Source organism: Centruroides vittatus, unplaced genomic scaffold (genome assembly GCF_030686945.1).
Source record: "Centruroides vittatus isolate TY-2023 unplaced genomic scaffold, ASM3068694v2 contig_2634, whole genome shotgun sequence".
NCBI lineage: Eukaryota > Metazoa > Arthropoda > Arachnida > Scorpiones > Buthidae > Centruroides > Centruroides vittatus.
The window spans coordinates 481,970-496,589 of record NW_027121678.1 but is presented as its reverse complement, the minus strand read 5'-3'; the positions used below and the strand labels follow the sequence as shown (position 1 = coordinate 496,589).

Below are 14,620 nucleotides of genomic sequence, written 5' to 3'. Positions count from 1 at the left end.
AATAAGGTATATTTATTGTTGTATAAAGATATATACAGCATACGTCATATTTATGCTTTTTTCAAAAACTAAATGATTCAACGTCGGACATAATGTTTCTTTAGAAAAATAAATTTTCCTAGTTTTCAAACATCACAATGAAAATAAAATGTTCAGTACTTATTGATCTGACATGATCAATGATGCACATTTTGTAGTATTAAGCAGGGTGGATGTTCACTTATTGTAAATGTTCTTTGGAATGTTATTCACTCTGCCAGTAGACAAACATAACTGCATCTTGTAAAACGATTGTCCGTTGCAATACAACAAGGTAGAGTATATTTGTAAGCCATTTTTTTCTTCCCCCCCCCTCCCCTCTATTCCAAATCGTTACGCGAGTTATCATCTGTCTGTAAAACGGGCTTTTCGATGTCTGTAAAATTAAAAAGAAAGATGCAATTAATAGAAAGAACAATAGCGTTCAAGGACAGGGGGTGTAATTACATGCTGAATGGCACAAGTGGAACAATGCACTTTGAACGGACTATGGTAAAATTTCTAATAATTTTCTTATTGGAAATAGTAATAAAACAAACCAGTTTCATCTATCTATTTAAGAAAGGTTATCGGGAATCTAGAATCAATCACCTGTAAAGCGTGTTTCGACTTTCCCTGAACTTTTAACTTGACAATAATTGAGTAGAGAGGACGGTGAACTGAAATTTTTTACGCTGAGAATACTAAACGTGTACTTGATCGTCTTTCCTCAAATACTATATTTCGATACAATTGATGGGAATAATGTTTTATATTTATTAATAGAATTTGAATGTAAAAAAAAATAAAAAATAATAATAATAAATTGACTCATTACGCGATCAATTGAGTGTAATATTATTTTTAGATATATATTTGTTTCGAGTTACATTTTACCGAAATTGTATTAAATGATTTCTTTCTTCCATCGCTAATCAAATAAAGGAGACAATAAAAAAAATATATATAAATATATATATATTCAAATTTACAATTTATACCAGTTTTGATCCTCCATTTTACTTTGACCTATTGACCTTCGCCGATGGCGGGAAGGCAAACCCGACTCAAATAATAAATTTAACATTAGTAAAGTAATTAAAAACGTCCTTGATTTTTTTTTGTTCTCTTCGACGATTAACTAAATAAATACATAGTCGTGACACGTCTAGCCACGTCCCACCTTCGTAGGATAATTATTACTTTGCCTCTCTACCTGTGCCTTCTAAACTCACCTTAGAGGACTTCGACCAACTAAATTAATTAGCCAACATAAAACACTCCTTTAATACTCCTGTATGTCACCGGATCTGTTCGTACTTTATTATTTAATCGCGTTAGTCTCTAAGCGGGAATCGTTTTCACCTAATGATATTTCGCACAGATTTTTAATGAATTATTATTATTATTATTTTTTTCTTCCCCAATTTATCGAGAATGTAGGTCATAAAAGTACCGGTTTGGACATCCTAAACATCCTAGGAACGGTATCTAATTTTTAATATAATTTTTTCTCTCTCTCTCTCTCTTTCGAGATGAGATACACAAAACAAAAAGAAACATTGAAACGATTCTTTTAGAGAAAGAGATGGTACATTTGCTAATGCATCCCCCCACCATTGGAATGAGGTGAGGGTGATATCGGATTGGGTGCTAGACCGCTTTCTTCTTCGTCGTTAACACTCCCCTACAGGCCAGAATCTAAATTATCTTGAGATCTTCACCACCTGCCTCTATATGAATATAAAATTTATCCCACTTTATCTTTTTTTCTTCCACTTTTAAGAATCGGATATAGCTACACGGGTTATTAACTCATTATCTAAATCGCAAATCGCTACGTTCTCTACCAGGAATTTATTCGTGTCTAAGAAAATTCGTGCTTAGTAAATAAAAAAATATATACATATAATAATACAAATAATGATTAGGTACATGTATCTCCCCCCTTATATAAGTTAATATATATATATATATTGTTTTTTATTTTTGGCATGTTGTCAAATCAGAGATGTTCTGTTAGGAAGGGTGTAGAATCTGTGACTACATTTCTGCTTTGAAAGTATAATGTGATTTGATTGGTAAAATCTAAGTATCTTTTGCCATCTGGGTCGAGTAATAAAGATAGTGTGGGTTTTTATTCGAATAACTTGAAATTCAAAGAAGGTATAACTGAGTATTTACTTCGAACATTATGTTTAATAATCATGGTCCTGTCATCAATAATGGGATAGAGACATGTCTGGGTGAGACCAAATGCTCGACCGACATCGTAATCCACTAGATCGATAACGTACTAATTGGGTAAAATGCCTCCGTAACGAAAAATTAAGCTTGTACTAATGTTTGGAGCGTGTAGATTTAACGTAAGAAGAGACGAACCAATGATTTTTTTGTCAAAATTCTTATTTTTCCTCGGTTTCCGACACGAAATCTACCACAAAATTAGAGGCTCGTACCATCCGCTCCTCCTTTTTTTTTCCTCCTATTGAACTTTTTAGATTGAAGAATCCTTATTATGATATAAAATCGATAACGATCCACAACACTCGTGGCAATTACCTTTGAAATATCTCGCGAGGAACAGTCTAATTTTCTCTATTGTATTTTGAATTTCCATTCTCCTGTGACCATGTAAGAGCCGTTACGCGGGAGCTGATACATTATTCAACCCACTTTCTTAGTAACGTCATCTGCTATTATTGTTGACATTCGTCCACTTAATTACCACAATGGACACAAAATTGGTAAATACAATCGATTCTTCCGAGAAATTCTGAAAAGGAGCGGTAATTCGCCTTTGCATCACAAACGCTCTCCACAAAAAGAGGACCAAAAACCCGTCCTTAAAATTGCTTTAAGACAAGCTGTAAATAAATGTACTAAGACAAATATTGGTCTATCCTTTAGTTATCGATCGCACAAATTCCAACATTACAACGCTCGTAATTACTTAAAATATGTGACTATACAAGGGCTACGGTGTAAAAAAAACTAATAATTTCCCTACTTTTAGCGGTGTGTAATGAGGAATATATATATATATATATATATACACACACATATATATACCGTGTAATTTAATCAAACGTTGCATAATAAACCGAAGAAAACTTATATAGATAATAATTATATTAAATTCGTTTAGGGAATATTATTGATGGAATTTAATGAATTATAATTAGTAAAATGTCGACGAAGTACCTTAGCAACCATTATAATTATCAACAATTTTAATTTTGACGTCGGGAGGATTTAAAATAAAAGAAGAAGAAGAAAGAAAAAAATCATTGAACAAGAAAAATTAAGAGTGAATTACACGTCCAAGACGAACGACTTTCTTCATTATATTCAAAAAGAGATAACGGGTATTCAGCTTAATGTTGCCACACAAGCGGCAATTACTTATTGATTACAATTGAATATCATTTTCCTTCCGGAGTGTAAGCCTATCGGGCAAACTACAGATAAAGTTGAAGTTTGCAAATCCTGGCTACGAGCTTAATATATGGAAGGATAGAATGTCTTGTGATAGATTGTTACCATCGACGCCTTCCATGCAAATATTTCTCCTCATTATCTAGCCCTTGTAAGTAAGTACCTGAAGAGAAATTCTGATGCAGTTGATAATCTATGGTCAGTAGATTCTACAAAGCCGAACAATAAAGGCACACAATTTCCTTGTTAATTATTTCTTGAAAATTTTGATTTACCAATAATGAGAAAAAACAGAGAAACGACCAGATAAATTATCTATCGAGATTTATTTATATTTCTTTTTTATTTTTCCGTGATAACTGCATTCTCACGTGTCAAAACAATGAGAGATTGTCTGACACTCTTTCGTCATTACTTACTTCAAAGAATCTCATTACAGATAATTTATTTTAAATATTGTCAGCAATTGAATTTTACCGAATTCTTACCGTTATTTTCTTTAAATTTCTCCGCATATTTTATATCGATTTCGGTTAATTTTCGGGAAGTAATATACGACTACTTTAAGTTAAAATCACTGTATAATTAGATAAATATTAATTCATTTAAATAAAGGCGATACACGTTTACTAATTAAGGAGCGATGCCGAATTAAAATTCCTTCGTATAATAATAATAATTCTTTAATCTCGCAAGAGTTTGTAAACAAAGTTGAATAGATTGACTTAATTTCTAATTTATTTAAAGAAATAATGAAAAAAAATTGATATAATTTAATGAAATGTTTTCTTCGTAATTTCTATTCCACATAGAACTAAACAAAGTTACTGTAGTTAGACACGTTTGATGAAAGAAAATCACCCGTTTGATTGCTAAATTCTGTCTTTTCTCTTCCTTTGTGTTACGTTAAATTAACAGGTGCATGATTTGTTTTCAAAGTCTTAACATATTTGACATGGAATCAGAATATAAAAACTCGAATCTACAGTTTTTTTCTTTTTTTTTACAATTAATAAATAATGAGAAAGTAAGTTTTAACAACAAACAAGATGACTTTTGTCAGATTGTTAAACATTTGCCAAAATAACGATAGATAAGCGTGTCATAAACTAAATGACATATTCTATTATTTTCGCATTGCTAGATAAAGATAGTGATCTGTCTATTTGTTCCTAATACAATAAATTAGAAATATTGAAGAAGCGTGAGTAGACTAGAGAAGGTGTTTAGTTTCCTTTTTATATTCGATTAAATTAAATTAGTCGTGTCATGAATGACGAATTTAAAAAAAAAATACAGGGGGGGAAGTATATATATATTTTTTCTCTCTCTCTCTCTTCTCGCTTCAATTTTTCCCATGTTTTTTGATTGTCAAGAAACACTACGCATCCAATTAGGATATATATTTCTACCATTAGCGAGGAAAACTTCCATCGTCGAAGCTGTAGTCGATGCATCTATCAGACTATTGCATCGACTTAATCGAAACATTATAATCTTACCCTATTGAGCACAATGGGGGGAAGAATACTCCTCACCCATCCTGTATCGTGGACTACCCTTTACTAGTTTTTTATCCCCATCCTCCCTTAAAGTTGTAGGAGCAGATAATCATCATTTACCTAAGTATAACCGTCTTGGAGGTCGCCATGATAAATGTGTGGACTGCTCTCACTGGTGGGACTTTACCCAGCTAGCTCTCCGATGATCTTGTAGCGAAATCAATCAACCCTCGACAACACATAAGACCGTCGAGAGTATCATTCGCTTTAGCCTTGATCTAACACAGCTCAGGTACAGATCCCAGCTCCCTAATGTCTAGGCTAATTTACATCGTTTTCCCATCAGCTATTGTTTCCTATCCACAGAGAGAAACTGAGATGGAGGAAGACTTTAGATAGCGTTATCCATCAGAAATTTTTATCCAGCGTGTAGCTAGAATATTCTATATTTTTCACATTAATAATATTCCGAGTAATGCCGTCTTTTTGAATATTAAAGCGAAGCAAAATATGCATGGGATCGAAAGTGAAAGACTTCTAACTCTTCGTTTCCGCCTCTAAAAATTCGAATTCCGCCACTCTAGAATTCTAACTCCGGCAATTCTGTCCATTCTAGAATTTATATAAGGCTCGAATAATTAAGAATAAATTAATTTTTCAGCTTAGAGCGAATACGACGTCTCTTTTACGACATTTTGAAATTAAAAAAAAAATCAAATTTACTAATAAATTAGATGCTCGACAGTGTTTTTACTCGATAACTTAGGTCCTAAAATAAACAAACTGGCGGAAGTTTAGAGAAAATTTCAGCATTGTATGTAGATAAATAATTTATCGCCGTTCACGTTATGACGAAGCTAAAATTTAAACACGATCGAAAATTAATCTTGTTAAAAAACTCGTCTTACTAAATGGATTAACTGTTTAATGAAATTAGAAAGATTTGGTAGAAAGTGTTACTTCTCGACCCCTTTTCAGGTGACAATTTAAAATAATTTGTTTTTAATAAATATTTCCCGAAAGATGTCGAAAACATGTTTTACATCGGAGGTTTTAAAAAAAGAGGAGGAGGAGGAGGACGAGGGGGGTTTAATGATTATTCATTAAAAGTTAATTCCATTAGCAAGGCTGTTCGAAACAGATTTATCCTTAAGATTATGAAAGACGAAGGCTAAAATTTACTATGGGTCACGTACAGTTGGTTCTAATCATTCCGCGGCTGTTAGAGGGATAATAACTCTTATCTATAAAAATGTACTTTTCGGATATAAAAGAAAACGGCCAACCCGTACCAACCCATCTTTAATCCAATTTTAAAGTTCGTAGAAGAGTAATTTTCGTAGATATTCGTAGACCATTATCAATTATAAGTTTATATATAAGATTATTTGAACTTTTTTAAAGTACAAAGTCTATCGACACGCTACAAAGCCCTATCGGAAGGACAAAGCAATCAGGAATACAATATGCATAGTCTATTAGTTTAATGGTTCACCAATCCTCAGAAATGGGTTCGATTCCCTAAGTTTACTTCGCTCTATCAACTCTCACCTAAATCATTTTGCAATTATCGAGATTTACTATTTTTGCTACTATAAAAAAACATATATATATAAATTATTATTATTTATTTTCTTCGGAAGAAGCGGCATTTTTATAAGAGGCTAGTTAATGTAATTTTCTGTCAATCTTTTCCTTTCTTTAAAAAAAAAAAAAAGGATTTTCCCCTAGACCTTTGACCTTGTTTTTTAGTTAATATTTTTATCTGGTTTTTGTCATGCGGCATTCTAAGTGAAATTATCTTCGCCAAACTTCCTTAAAAATCTTCCTGAACGGTTATATCTTATGATTGAATAAGCCAATGGAGTGCATTTCTTCACTGGTCCGAAATATAATGGCGTATCTAAGACGATTATAATTTTCATAATTTGGTAACTATTTTTGGTTAAGCGTGAGATAATAACCTTATAAGGTCGAATAATACAACACTGTATATATATATATATTTATTAATAGCATTTTAAACACCGGATTTATCTTTTAAATAATTTATTCGAGTAATTTTTATTTAATAGGTGGTTCTGCGGGGGGCAATTATAACTAAGCTACTTAATGATACGTGGACAACTAAAAATGCAGCAACTTTTTATTGATTCGGGTGAAATACAATCCAGAAAAGTGATAGAAAAAGAGGAGGAAGGAAAAAAAAATGGTGTCGGTTTTTAATTAACGTCCATTTGCTAGGGAAGATGAACTAACGAACGACAATATTGCACACTCCCTCCGATAGAAAATTGTAGACTACATTTAGCCCGACTGCATTAGAATGGATTGAAGCCATCATTAATAACTGTTAATTCACCAAAATCACAAAATTATTTTAGTAATGGAACGAGCCAGAGGGAAAATCAGAAAGAAAAAGTTGTTCCTTTTTTAAAAAAGAAAGAAAAAAAAGAAGTGAGGGAGAGACAGTGGTAGTACTCGATTTGAACGAGAGATGGCGCGATATTGGGTGCGAAAGACGTGCGAGATTTTGATGGAAAGGCTGGCATTTACCTGGACAAAGAGACATCAGATAGGGAAATTGCCATCATTTCAATAAATAAATAGAAAGGAGGTCAGGGTGTTGACAACAAAGACGTGCAATACAGTATCGAGATACTCTTAATAAACCAATGGGGTGGCGTTTTTCGCTTGTTTGTTCGATATTAATGTCATTATCAATTTACGCTCCCCCTTTTTTTAAATCCCACCTTCTATTATACGGAGGAAATTGCCGAATCTTTCATCAGAAAGTGCTCATATTTACAAACCTAATGGCAATTGGCACGTTGTTGACACAAACTTTGATTTCTAACGTTATTACAAATGTAAGGTGTTAGAATTTTTGTTTGTTTTTTTATTCTCTCTCTCTCTCTCTCTCTCTCTCTTTATCTCTCTTTTCTCTTTCGTTTTTCTCAATCCTAATTACATTAGGTGGAAGAAAGTATAAGAAAGAGGAAAGAAAACATAATTTCAAAACGACTAACTTCCATCATTATAACAGTTAGATTCTATTAATTGGGGAGGTGAATTTAAACCCCATGGGGCTTGTGACTGCCAGCAAGAAAGAAGCAATGGAATTATGGTAGTCGAGGCCCGTAGATATAGCGACAATCTGCAGCATGTGCCAACGAAGCATTTGGAGAAATTCAATTATAAAATCACGATCGAATATGATGTTTAATTTTGCCTGGGGGAAAAATAGAGGAGTTTTGAGATTGCCTTAAATTCATTTTTCCCCAACAAGCTTCAAACTTGGCTCGAAAATAAGATTTAGAATTTTAAAAGTGATAATGAAAAGTCAAGAAAACTGATATATAAAAAAAAAATCCTTTTGTTAAAAAAAAAATAATAATAATAATAAATTTAGTACATACGAACTAATCCATAAAGCCGGCAAAAACATCGCTTAATTGCTATAAATAACGTGGGGTTTTTTACACACTTTTTAAATATATTGTATCGTAAATAAACGTTAAATCATAAACAATTAACTATTTAAAATTTTAGTAAATTTACTCACGTTTAATCATATTCACAAAGCGTTATTTAAACTACAAGGGAAAAAAATAATAATAATAATAATAATAATTCCTTACTTTTTTACACCTGAGAATTTATTACTACTATTATTATTATTAGTTAAAAATCTCTTAAATGTATTCATTTGATAATATATTATATACGAGAATAAAATATTTAGTAGAGAAGTAAGAAAGTGGAGTCGATATTTTACAATAAAAATCACCTTTGTATCGTTACAGGAAAGGATGAATTTTATAATTCTTTTCTTTCTTTTTAATGTAGTTAACCTTGTCATTATCGCGGCGATACGGACCCATGAGTGGAACAATATGGTTTCAAAGATGATTTTTTAATGTTTAATTCCATATAGATTGTATCGAGGCAAGTTTTTGTTAAGATGGTTTTTCATCCATGCAAGCAGTGGTCGCATGGTTTGCAGGGACTCATCAATTGGAACGGATGTGACACCCATTTAAATTGTGGTCAACTGTTCACACACAACATGCAACTTCACTATTATGCTTACAATTAACTAAAAAGACAGACGAATTTTAAAACGATCAGAGAGGGAAGCTAAGCATGAAGAGACGATTGTGGGAGTTTCGAAATTCTGTCTATCACGCAACAAATTTTAAAAAGCCTTGGTTCTAAAAAAGTTATTTCAATTACTATAAATAATTTTTAAGATTATTATCGTGTTTCCCCCCCCTTCTTCTTCTTCTCCTCCTAGATTATTATTATTGTATTATTATTATTATTATTATTATTATTTACTTAAATAAATATCAAAGAAAGAATTAAAACTATAATCGGATTCAAATATCCAATTTTGAGTCACCTCTAACAAGTAAGACACTGGACGTAATATGTTATACAGAGACAGCTCATTTCTATTCGATGCTTTTGATTTAGTTTTCAAATGTCAAAATCCTCATTTCTATTCACATAAGAATTATCCATAATTCACTTCGGCATGCAATATGTCGATAAATTTCGAATCTAGAATGATTGAGATGTTGTAGAAAACATCTCCCTCCTTCCTCTGATATAATAAAAAAGCACTTTAAATGGTGTAAAGGGTAAAAATATTACTGATATTTTTTTTACTATTTAAACTCTTCTTCTACTAGAACGAAAGGTGCAGGTGGTCAGGTAAGATAATCGAAACAGAAACTGATAATATGTTGGAATTTTTAACTATAAAATTTTACTTTACAAAAAGGAATTTTAGCATAACTCTACTGTATGTAACCGTGGATATATATATATATATATGTGTGTGTGTGTGTGCACACGTGGATTGTTGAGTGCTTTCCGTGATATAAAATAGTCGGAACTGAATCAGGTCGTGTGTCTTGATGGGTGGACGACATTCTAATTGGGTGTGGTGGATCGGAGAAGAGGGAGGAAGGTGATAGTTTGAACTCCGTTATTTCTCTACCTGACAGGTGTGCAGGTAAAATGATGGATGACATTAGGACACCTAGAGATACTCCCGATATTGCCAAATTAGTTCCCTAACATCTTCATAAGTTGGAATTTTCGACGTTTTCTCCCAGTGGTAGTTGTACATGACAGATTTTTTAATGCGCTTTCTTTTTTCTTTTTATATTAATCTCTAATATCACAGAAAAGAATATTTGAAGCAGGTGATTCTCCCACTTACTTGGATGGAGAATTTTTAATGTACGGATCGAGATAGTATTTTTTTTTTTTTTTTTATAAATTAAATTAATTAAGAGAAACCTTTGCAGAAAACTGCAGGTGTTTCTGTAGCCTTTAAAAAGTAAATTACCTCGATATAGTTCCAAAGTCCAACGCCAACGAAAAATATATATTAAAAGGAATCAAATTTCTCTAATGTCATATATTATTATTACTTAATCATTATTCTTTATGTGACAGTTCTAATAATAACAACGCTGTCTTAATTGATAGATACGTATTTTTTTAATTAAAAGTTTCTCTTGGGTTTTTATGAAATATATACATATATATACATCATAGATGGAAAGGCCAACAGCCTGGAGTGAAAAATGGGCTTAAATAAACAAACTAACATAAATCCTTTCTGATCAAGGCGACGCTTTTTAAATAATAATAATAAAAAAAAAACTGCTGCCTGGAGGTAGATACTATAAACGAAAAGCCATTTCTGTTGTGAGTCGTTTTATTTAGATAATAAGAAATACCAAAGATTTAGCGATGTGTGACTGACATGGTTCTTTTATACCAAAGCTTCTTTATCCTCGGGCTACCATAACTATGGTTACTAATAATTGCGACATTCCAGAGGTTAAAAAATTTTACAGAAAAGTAAAAAACAAAAAAAAAACACCTCCCGATCTGGAACCATCCCCCAATATAATCTATAAGGGATGGAGCAATGGGGAGGCAATTCGAACGAAAAGAAAGAAAGAAAAAACTGTGTCGAATAATAATTAAAATTGATAAAAACGCACGGGGGGATTGTCGCGATGGAGACTTAATCTCCTCTCCTAGATGGCGGTATCTTCAGTTATTCCGTACGTCAGATTGCGCAGTCGAAAGCGGCGATGTTTCTGATTTTGACACTTGAAGGTTATTGCTGTTGATGGAGAGTGGGTGTGTGGTAAATGGCAAAGAGGAGAAAAGTCACGGTGTGTCATTCGTGACATAACATACACGCGTGAAGAGCCGAGATCCGTCACTTGGGTGGCAAGCCGTAGGCCTGGTTCTGCTGGTTTGCACTGACAGTTGATGGGTTAGATAAAAAGGCGTCGTTAGCAGGAAGATCTGTTTCCTTGCCGGGAACGAAGTGCGAGCTCCACCTGCCAGGACCGCAGTGGCACACGTGGCTGCTATAAAGCCTGGGGCCAAAAGAGTGAGATCGGCCTTGCATAACAATTAGTATGTCCGGAGCGTATTTGATTTTTCTAAGAGACAATAGGTGGAGATCAGGGTGACAGCTATGACAGATTACTTACATCATTGTAGACACTATCTGCTAAGCAGTAATAATTGTCCTTTCAATTATCTAAACAAAGATACGAATAAACATCTCCAGATATCTCGATCGGCGCCGTTAATCGTTACTTTCTAAAACCATTGCCGATGAGATAACGGAAAGGACCTGTGACCACACCTGATAGGTCACACGATTATCGCCCTCTTCGAATTTTCGGATTAGCCGAGAGGTCGTTATTCCGGATCTTCATTATTTCTTTAACTTATCGTCCCCCGATTTAAAGCCTTTTAAAACGCTATTCATTTAATAACTATCTATCACTCTTATATATATATATATATATATATATATATATATATATATATATATTTTTTAACACGACGAAGCCTTATCTGGAACTAATACAGTTATCGCAGGCCAACACATTTTAATTAATCTCGATAAAAATCATTTAATATTGATAAATGAGCAATTGAAAAATAAAGAGCAATTAATTTCGTGAGGAATATGTGTTAAATTCCTTCGGTACACAACATTCTCTTGTTTACATAACATATGTAACTACGTGATATTCTCGCGTGAAGTATGTCACGTCATAACATCAGGCAACGGTGGATGAAGAAGGATCAAATAAATCCGTTCAAATTCCCATACGAAGAGTGTCCAGTACCGAGCGAGGGTGCAGTGAACTCGAGGGTCAGGTATGTCCCCCAGCAGCCCCCTCAAGGTCTTCCACTGGAAATTGTCCAAATGATAACCAATGATGTCAGTAGGAATAGACGACACGTTATGACAGAGGTGTTATCTAGTAGGTCATCCTCATTCTTTAGCCGAGGGAGGGAAACATTCACTGCGATCAATGTTGAGGGGATTTGACGGTAGAGTATACATTTTTTTTCCATCCAAAAAAAAAAAAAAAAAAAAAAACCGGTAGGACTAAGAGAGCCGGGGACGGATCGTTATTTTTGACTGCACGATGTTAGATACTTACAGATGTATCTCGTTAGTTTTCTTTTAAATAATTGATTGGTAAATCTGGAATTATTTTTTAAGGACAACGGTTTAAACTACAATCCAGTTTTATAAAAACCAGCTTCGATGTAAATAAAAGAGCACGACGGACCATGCAATCCGGTAATGAAAATTTTCTAAGAATCGTACGTTAATTTATACTCGTTAAACACGCCGAACTTTAATCAATTCTACTTTAAAAAAATAATAATAATAATTATTATTATTATAATAATCTTTTTTCCAATAATTAGAATTGATGGTAATTAATATATTCTTTAGAAGAAAAACCGTTAGGACTCTTCAGTATTTAGCAAAATATTTTTGGTATCCGTCCCAAGATCTTATACGAAAGAACCTGCAACACATCCTTACATAAATCATCTACCTTAATGGAACTTAACGCCATAAACCGTTACTACATATAATTAACCTTAATAACTGAAGCATAGATGCAAGAAACAGTCATAAAATAGGCTTCCATTAAATAAATCTGACCAATAGCTGCGACAAATTAAAACTGTGGCTTATGTTCTGGACTGAAACCATTCCGACGAGAGAAATTTATTCCACACTTATAGAAAAGAATCTAGCGATTTACTCTCGATGCTCTTAGCGTTAATATATTTGAAGATAATTATAATTGGATCTCCCTAAACAAATATGGAGAGAAAACGAATATCTAAGCTACGTATTGGCCTTTATAAAGGGTGATAACCGGGTCGAGAGAATTAATGATAAACAGTGATTTATCGTTGTTATATCCATATTTGTTTCTAGATTCCTTTACCATTTAAAGTAGATATTTCAAACGAAATAAAAATTCTTAATAACCAGCAATGACATTGATATTAATCACAAATTGAAAACGTTTCTTTGCATCTAATTTTTTGATTGGAAATGTTCTACCTGCAATTTATTCCTCTTTATAGAATCAACTACAGCTGCTTTGGGACCGACAGAATGCATATTTTCTTTTTTTCTTCTCATTCTTGTATAGTTATCGATTATTCAGTTCAGTCAATATTGCTTACTCTGTCAAATACAATCTGATGTAAAGAAACAAATAGGATTACTTCCAAGATTTATCCATACGCTTCGCTAATAAGAAGAGGGAAAACAAAGGAAAAAAAAGACTTCAATTCAAATAATTAAATGCAAATTTAGAATTAGATCAACTTTTGATTCACATAATGAATCCAGACTCGGTGTTAGGGTCATCTGACCGTAGCATAACCAATTGCGCTGACCGGGAAAACTTCATCTAATCTATCTTGATTACTCGACAGGTTTTTTTTTTTCTTCGTTTCCCAAGGGCTTTGTGCTTTTCTAGAAGACGGGGAAGGTGGTGTTTTGAAAGTTTGCAATCTTTCATGTTTTGGCGAACGGCGGAAGAATGAGTAAAAATCATTAAAAAGCTGTCGCCAATCTATATTTGTTGGCGAAATGGATGGATCTGTGCCCTCTCTTCCGATGCAAAATTACCGAAATTGACTAAGAAGAAACATATTTCGAAATTTCCAATCGATGAAATAGCGGTTTATTTTACCAAAAAAAAGCGGAACGTCTAAAAAGAATCTTTGGAAAGCGTTGATATGTTCATCAATGCGAAAAGAAAGCATTCCCGGGGGACCAACTCTTCACAATGCTGCTGCTGCCGGAACGTACCTTGCTTAGTTTAAAAAAAAAAAAGCATTAATTTTTAGAAGAAGGAGGCCGATTAAAGAAAACAGTGTAATTTGTTTGTCAGGGAGACGTTTTTATTTACTTAATCCAAGTTGCTGGATGTGTGATTTATGCTCGCTAAGTATAGCGATCCTATATACGAAGCAGCCAATTTGAGCTGCCAAGCTACCGTCGTAGTATAATAATGATTAATCACAGTACGGACTCACTTCAGCCTTCTAGACTTTTGACACTAATGACATCTCCAGGGAAACGGAAATTAACCATTCATGCATCGATAAACACAAGCCACATCTCTTGGTTCTCTTCGATGGAGATATTCACTACCTGATGACAGGGTATCGAATCTCAATCGAAAATTCTTCCTTCAGATACTTTGTGAATGGTTGACGAAACTCTGACGTCAATATCTTCAATTTTGCAACTGTCTGGGTCACCGTATGAGGTCAGT

General features: G+C 33.3%; 2 long non-coding RNA genes across 3 annotated transcripts in view; one reads left to right on the top strand and one right to left on the bottom strand.

The window, feature by feature from the left end:
* The window catches only part of LOC136971605 (uncharacterized), an 80,228-nt gene that overhangs the window by 20,628 nt on the left and 44,980 nt on the right, over nucleotides 1-14,620 (bottom strand). The window lies entirely within an intron of this gene.
* Nucleotides 1-14,620, top strand: part of LOC136971606 (uncharacterized) — a 40,191-nt gene that overhangs the window by 10,045 nt on the left and 15,526 nt on the right. The window lies entirely within an intron of this gene.